We start from the raw sequence: 8,312 nt of genomic DNA on the forward strand, positions 1-8,312 counted from the left end.
TTATTAACATGTGCTCTTTGGATCAGCACCTATCGAAAGGAGCAACAGAAACAGGAGAAGGCAGAAGTTGAGTTGTGATACAGTATAAACAGAGATATCAGCTGAGCCTTTGATTCCTTTAGAGTTGGCCAAGTTGGAGTTGACAGAGTTGGAGTGTAAAGTCTGGGCCTTTGTATTACCCTCTCCCATCATCCATCAGTTATTAGATAAAAGTCACTCCAGAAAGGAGGTCATCTCATTGGGAAAGGCAGTTCTCTTCAGTTGAGGCAAACCTGAAAAGGAGCTGACAGCTGACGTTTATCAGCTTTAGGGGAATAAGTCTTTCATTTATAAAAAGGTATTCAGAATGATAGCATCTACACTACTCAAGTCTTCATGACTTCATAGACTTTGATTAGGATTTTATTTAAATGCAACTGGAAACCATTGAAGAGTTTAAACTAAGGAGACATAATTGGTTTAGCATTTTTAACAGCTCACTCTTGCTACTGTATAAAAAATGAAATAAAGCAAGGGTAGAACAGACAAAATAGTTAGAAGGCTGCTGCCAAAAGCCCAGATGAACGATGGTTATGGCTTGGATTAGAATGAAGACTGTGAATACGAAGAGAAGTGAACACATTTGATTTACTTCAGAGGTAAAAGGGTAAGGTCTTGGAAATGAGTTGAAATTACTACTCGGAAAGAGAGGGTTGGGATTAGACATGACTTTAAGGGTTCTGGAGGCCAGAATTTTGAAATTAAGATGCTAACAGGGCCATGCTCCCTCTGGAGGTTCTAGGGAAGAATTCATTCTTTGTCTCTTTCAGCTTCTGGTGGCTGCCGGTATTCCCACCTTGTGTCTGCATCACTGTGATCTCTACCTCTGTGGTCACATTACTTCCTCATCTTCTGTGGGTGGGTCATATCTCCCCATACCTCTCTTTCGTAAGGATGCTTACAATGACATTTAGTTTCCACATTGCTTTGAAATCTCCTTGGCTAAATATCCAAGTTCATCATTTATAAGATCTGCTTTCCATATACCTATAGGACACAATTTAGCCAAATTTCTGCCACTGTCTAACAAAAAGTGTCTTTTCTCCATTTTCCAAAAAATGCTAAGCCTCCACCAGAAGTGCCTTTAATATTTCCATCAATATTGTCAAGGTAATCTAAGTGTTTTGCTATCACACACCTTGAAATTCTTCCAGCCTCTGCCTGTTATTTTTTTTGAATATTTTATTGTTGTTCTGTTACAGTTGTCCCAGTTTTTGCCCCATTGCTCTCCAGTGCCCTGCCCACCCCTCCCCCTGCTCCTACAGCAGATTCCCACCCTGTTGTCCATGTCCATGGGCCATTCATACGTGTTCTTTGACTAGTTTCTTCCCCTTTTTTCCACCGTTATTTCCGTCCCCCCTTCTCTCTGGTCACTGTCAGTCTGTTCCTTGTTTCCATGCTTCTGGTTCTATTTTGCTCATTTCCGTTCGAAAGCCACTTACAAACTTTTGATATCTGATTCTGCAGCATCCATGTACTTGTGCCAAAATCCGTATTCTTCCTTTTTTCAATATTACATTTATTTACTTTTAGAGAGGAGAGAAGAAAGGGAGAAAGATAGGGGGAAAAACATTAATGTGAGAGAGAATTATCAATTGGTTGCCTCTCATACATGCTCCGACCAGAAACTGAACCTGCAACCCAGGCAAGTGTCTGACTGGGAATTGATCCAGTGACCTTTTGCTTTGTGGAATGACACCCAACCAACTAAGCCACACCAGTCAGGGTCAAACTCTGTATAATTTTCCAGTCATAGGGGCAATCTAAGGTGAAGGCACATAGTCCAGATAGGCCCATTAGAGATCATCTCTGACATTTAAAGGCTCCACTTCAAGAGAGAAAATCCTTATTTATTCTCTAGTTATGTCTGTTAGACTATGTGTCTAGGGTTGTGGGCATCCAGGTTCCCTGAACATAGAGAGTCTCTCCTCACTAGGAAAGGATAAAATGAACACACTAAAAATACAGATAAGGGCCAGACATGGCAAGTGAAGGTCAATTCTGCATCTTTTTGCCCATAATTGCAGGACCAAACCTGAGAAACTCACTTAGAGTTGGATAAAACATATGGTGAGGGGGGCAACTAAGGAAACTGAAAAGGAGTGTCTGGAGGGGCAGAGAGGCACCTGGAGTATGTAATCTTCCAAGAGTCAAGAGAGAAAGTGACTCAATAAGAAGGACATGGTGGGATGAGTCAGGACCTGCAGAGAGACCTAGAAAGGAGGATTGAAAAGCCTCCTCTGAGTTCAGCAATTAAGATAAACTGAAGAACAAAATAGAAGCAGAGGCTGGACACATGGAGCAGACTGACAGATGTCACAGGCAAAGGGGGAGAGAGAGACTGGATGAAAATAGGGGAAGGAATTAGCCAAAGAACATATAAGCATAACCCGTAGACACAGACAGCAGTGTGGTGCTGGCCAGAGGGAAGGGAGAGAGGGGCTGGGTGGAGGTGGGCAAAAGTTGGGGTAAGGGAAATGAGAGCATCTGTAATAATATCAACAATAAAAATAAAGTTAAAAAAAAAAAAAAGGTGATCGGTTAGTGCTCAGGCAGCCCCTTCTAGAGAATGGTGGGGACTGAGACAAGTTTAGAAATGGCTAAAGAGTGAATGGAGGTGAGGAAGCATGGAAGGGATTGAGAGCATGTGTGGAGAGAAAGATTTTTGGTAAGAGAGTGAAGAAAATGAAGTAGATACAGGTAAGATGGACGATGTATTGGCAGGAATATGAGGACTTCTATTTTCTCTGTAACATGTGAGGCCAAGCCTACAGTGGCTAACAAAAAAGAAAAAAAAAAGCAGTAATGTTTGATGGAACAGGAGATGGTGGTGGCATACAGAGAAGTTTGTGTGGTGGGGGTGGGGTTGAAGAATATGGAGAAGATATTAAAGTTATTAAGGATGATGGAAAAGTATCTTATAATTATCCCAAGAAGCGACATCATCAATATAAAGTGCTTTGGCATGTCCCAAAGAAAACATTTTAACTAGAGTCCAACTGGATAACATGGAAGAGTAATGTAGTAGACAACAGGGAAGAGCAATACAAAGAAGGAGGGCTATCTAATCCAAGGTACATTCCTGAGCTATATTTTGTGAGTGTTTTCTACACTTTATTTTAGTTTCCTTTTTTTTACCATAAACATATATTAATTTCATAACTGGAATGTGATTTTGTACCTCATATTCATAACCCCAATTAGGAACCATTCGGGAACCATAGAGAACATGCCTCAGGACTGTCCATTCCAGAAATGGGAGAAGGGAATATTTACCCATGTGGTCTACTCAATGGTCAAGGGATTGCCCTTGGCTATTAACCTTCTTGAGCATGTGTCAGAGTGACTGAATGGGCTCCTGCTGGCTCTGGAGTGATGTGGCAGAAAAGCTCTATCCTAGCCAGCCTCAGAGCAAAATGCCACATGACCACATGGGTAGTCTGATGCTGTTTCTAACTGAATTTGCTGTCCAACCTTTTTCTGCTGGCTATCCAGATAAGGTTTTATTGTTTATTGCTATACAAACCTTCAGAAGTCAGATTTATGCTTTTGGCTGCACACAGTCCCTCATGTGAAACTCAAAGAAAATAAAAAGCTAGGGATTCTCTAGTCAATGAACAATACTCTCATTTCATTGACTTCAAGGTCATATTCGCTTTTATAGCTCAGGATGCTAGTCTTTACATTGGAATTTCAAGGAAGGCTGCACTTATAAATTAGTAAAATGTATGAGTCATTGCAAAGTTGTGTTTGATCCAAGATTCAGCTACCAGCCTAGCATAATACCAGCATCTGTCCTAAATTCAGTAGGCCCTTTATTAAAGCTTCACTCCTGGAATCTAATAAGTCTTGGGGTTAAACTACGGAATTTTTATTGTTGTTCATATTAGTGCTCAATTACTTAAAATGCTAGACATTTATAAGAGGTCAGTTGCTATTTGAGAACCTGTGTTTTGTGAATGCATGGTTGGGTTATAAGGCAGAGCTTCCTGAATGATCATAGCAAGTGTAGTGTTTTAAAAATGAACTTTGGATAATAACCTTGACCCCTGTGTTCCAAAGACATTAGCAAGAGGTGAACCCCACCGATGTATGGTTATAACTTTTGCAACAGAATTTATCTATTTGGGAAATATGAGGCTGAAGAGGGAAAATCAAGAAGTACCAGATAATTCAGTGAAAAGCATTCAGAGATATGCTCCATTAAACCAAAAGAATTCCTTTTGGTGACAAGTAACCTCACAGATTATAGAGATTATTAAATTGAATTATTTATTCAAAGGATAAAACTCTAAAAGGAAAGGGAAAAGATCTTTAAATGGCACTGCCTTGCACAGATATCAGACAATGAACCAAGTTCCCAAGTGATTTCACTTATTAATGGCCTAAACTGTATTAGACTATCAAATCAAGTAGAAGGCAGCACATTCCATGTTTGGGGCCTGGAATATATGTGCATTATTGCATTCATGCATGTTTCTGCTGGATTAAGTGCCATGTTTCACAGGAAGAATAATTTTCCAGCTTTTAGTTCCAAACTGACACAATGCTGACACCAAGAAAAATGGCAGAATATCACGGAAGCTTAGATCCTGTCAGTGGGAATCCAAATAGTGTGTTCCTTTTATATCCTATGCAAAAGGGAGAGCTTCTTCTCAGAGATTAGGGTCCACAGCAGGGGAGGAGGGAGCTTCGAGATTGACAGTTTTGTGCTTTTGTGCAATCAATATTGTTTATGGATTGCTCTGACATGGCTGCATCTATTTGAAGGAGAGAAAAAAAGAAACTACAAACACATACACTTGAGAATTTCAGGAAATTACCCAAATGCTCAAATCCTTCTCAGGGGCAATGGTTTTTAATAGGAGTTTACGTGATAAATCCATGCAGTGAATACATTTAAAAAATAATAATCTGGCAGCCGCATGGAACAATAGCACACTCATATTGGCTGCTATGTTTGAAAGGAGTCTTCAGTCAGAACGAGTGTGAAATTAGTCCATTAAAAAAGAAACAAGACAAAGGAGGCCCAGAATGACTGAAACAGACAAGGCAGTTTATCCACTAGTTGCCTACAATGCCACGCATGCTGCAGAAACTATGCAGAGCCGGGCTTACAAAGAGACACACAAAGCCAGCATGGAAACGGATGATAAGCAGAAATCTGTGGCCATCAAGAGCAGAAGAGGAGGCAGCTGCAAAGACCAGAGGCTGGAAATGATAGGATAGGTTGAAAATAAGTGTACCTATATAGTAACAACCCTGGGAGAGCCGGAATTCACTGGCTGGGACCCCTGCCATTAGTTTGCTCTTTGTCATTCAACAGCTTATGAACTGCTGATAAAAAAAAAAAGTCAGCTTCCATTGCCAAAGTTATATTAGAGTTTTGATAAGGAGAGAAAAGATACTGCAGATTCCAAGTCTGGTTTTAAAGAATATCATGTCTGAAACTAGAGTAAACAGCGAAGGCTAAATTCTCAAAAACAAAACATGAGGGCCAGCATTTGTGAGAAAGCCCATTCACTCCCACACTCTGGCTGGCACAGGAGATGTGGGCATAACTTGCAGAGAAGTTGCTTCCCAAGTGAGAGACCACTGACAGCCTTCATAACTCTTCCAGCATAATCTCGCAGCTTCAGCTTTGTCTTCTGTAAGGGCAAGATCGCCACTTACTCAAGAACATTTTTAACACCTGAGTCACTTTTTAACCACAAGGGACAAGAGTTCCCACATGACAAGTGACATTCAAGGTATAAACCAAGAGAAGCTGTTTTTAAAAAATTAGAAATGTACAAGAATCCTATGTCCAAAATATCCTCTCTTTATTGAAACTCTCCATTTTTATGCCTGCAATTTTCTAAGGGTTGCTTGAATGCTCCCTTTAAAGAACTTTGCCAGCTAATCAGTTCTGGGTTTTTAATGCCCTGCTGTGGATGTACAAAAAAGCAGGTATATACCATTACTGAAGGATCAAAGGCTATAGCACCAAGTCAGGACTTGTACAAACTACATCATTCCCTCTAGATTCTCAAGTAGATGTGAAAATATCAGAAGTTGCTCTGTGTTTTCAGCAGTGGAGGAATAATTTAACAAAAGCACTATGAGTAAGACAGTTCATTAGCTGGTCAAAATGTTAAAGGAAAGGAGTGAAAAACTTACCCTTAAAAAAAAAGTCTTGATTCTGGCTTTATAAATTGCTCCTTAGTTCCAGTACAATATTATAATGGGGAAGAAAAGACAAACAATATTGCCCCCCCCCCATGTCTCACACCTGGTTCCATATTTACTTAAAGAAAATTTCATGTTTTATAGCTCTTCTCTGAGTCAGTGTGCTGTGCTTTCCCAAGTCAGAGGCTGCCATAGACCTTAAAGGAGGCCAGCATCCTAATGCAGCAAGGAGGCAGCGTATTTGGAGGGCGGGGGGGTGGGGGGGAGCTTGTGATTTTTGCAGCATGTGCACAGAGTGAGAACTGCTCTTTGAAACACAACCCTCATTTCCAAGTGAAAGGCAATCTTTGAAAAAAGTGTCTGTGATAGGTAGTCTCCTAATAACAGTAGGAAATTATTTTCACAGCGTCTGGGGCTCTGCTCATTCCTGTGACATCTCCTCCAGTTCAGCAGGATCCATCCCTTGCCTGGATAACAAAAAGGTGACTGCAGGTCCAGGCCTCATTATAACAAGACTCCAGGGGATGGGGAAAGAGCTCTTCTTCAGTCTACAGTAATTGTATCAGCTGTAAAAACTATGCACGGACCCCTTTTTATCAAAGATCGCGTTGTGATGAAGAGGGATCTTTCTTTATTGTAGATTTATTCCCAATGCTGGAAGAAAAGATTTCCTAGTGATGTTACCTTGAGGCAGGCCACTGCCGCTAATAGCAAGTCAGTTCAGCCTGGATTCTAAATGTTAATAGACCGATGACGGGCCTGGGTGGGGGGAGTCGTTCTGGCTGGGGAAGCTGGCTGGCAGAGGCCTGTGTTGCTGCGTTGACTCATGCCTGAATCACAGCCAGGCTGGCAGAGTGTTGTTTCGGGGAAGTTCGCGGGCCTGTCAAAAACCTGCTGTTGCCATTGGCTGATATTATGCAAGATTCCAAATAATTTTTATTTATATTCTCCTTTTGGATTTGTTGTGTGTTTTTTCCTCCCCTCCCCACACCTCACAGTCACTAGAGCTTCAAGTGACCACAAAGAAAAATAACATTTAAAAGACAGGCAAGTGCTCATTAAAAATAAAAGGCACTTTGCCCCCAAGTTCCCGTCAGCGCCCAGGTCAGAACAATGCTAAGCAATTTGCTGTAATTCATCAAACTCCTCTCTTCACTTCTCCAGATGGATGCATTTGGGAGACAGGACTGCAGAGTGAGGCAGAACGCCATTTAAAATTCCAATGATGACAAAGTGCGGTGTGCAGTTACGTCCAAGCATATTCTTTTACGCACTTGCAGAATCCCTTCCCAACTGGCCAGCTTGACAGTTTCTCACATTAAGCATGAAACTTCCCTAATGAAGTTGGCCTCTGATTGATGTCGGGGGTGGGGATGGGCCTGACTGTGCAGCTAAGAAGATTTAAGGAGACTTGAGTTTCTCAATCTGAGTTTCTCCCACTCCCAGAGTCTGTAGGAGTTTGACTGTAGAGCTGAGGAAATTCTCCCAACTGTATCATGTAGCACTGATTGGTTCCTCTGCAGTACCTCGGTAGGCAGAAAGAGTGTGAGTGAATTCATTTATGTCCCTAATTTAAGACACAATGGAGAAGCACAGTGTTCTAATAGATGGAGTTCTGACTGAGAAGTTAAGAAACCCGAGTTCCATTCTTAGCTCAGATGATGGCTCAGCTCAGTGAAATGAAGATTGGCACTTTTCAGAAGAATTTCAACTCTAGAGACAGTCAATTCAGGACAAAATTATATATAAATACAGCCATGATCCCCATTATCTAGAGCTTTCATTGTTCTGACAAAGCCCAAATTTTGTCCTCCCTAAATTCTTAGAAAAGTCCTAATAAAAAATGTCCTTTGAGTTGAGGCTCAAGGGGAAAAAGAATTGTTTATTATTCACTGTGCTAGGGGAGCTTTCTTTGGAACATTGTTCAAAGCAGACCTGTGGTGCGGGGGGGGAGGGGCACTCCCTCCTAACCCGTAGACACACACACTGGCAGTGGAGAGACCAAGTTCTTTCAAGTTCTGCCTAGGGCACTGGACACAGCTGCATCACTGCCTTGCTGGAAAAATGACCTTGACCATTAACTTCAGTGCTTGGTGGTTGTTTCC

The sequence above is a fragment of the Furipterus horrens genome, unplaced genomic scaffold, assembly GCF_987537825.1.
Source record: "Furipterus horrens unplaced genomic scaffold, mFurHor1.1.pri manual_scaffold_6, whole genome shotgun sequence".
Taxonomy (NCBI): domain Eukaryota; kingdom Metazoa; phylum Chordata; class Mammalia; order Chiroptera; family Furipteridae; genus Furipterus; species Furipterus horrens.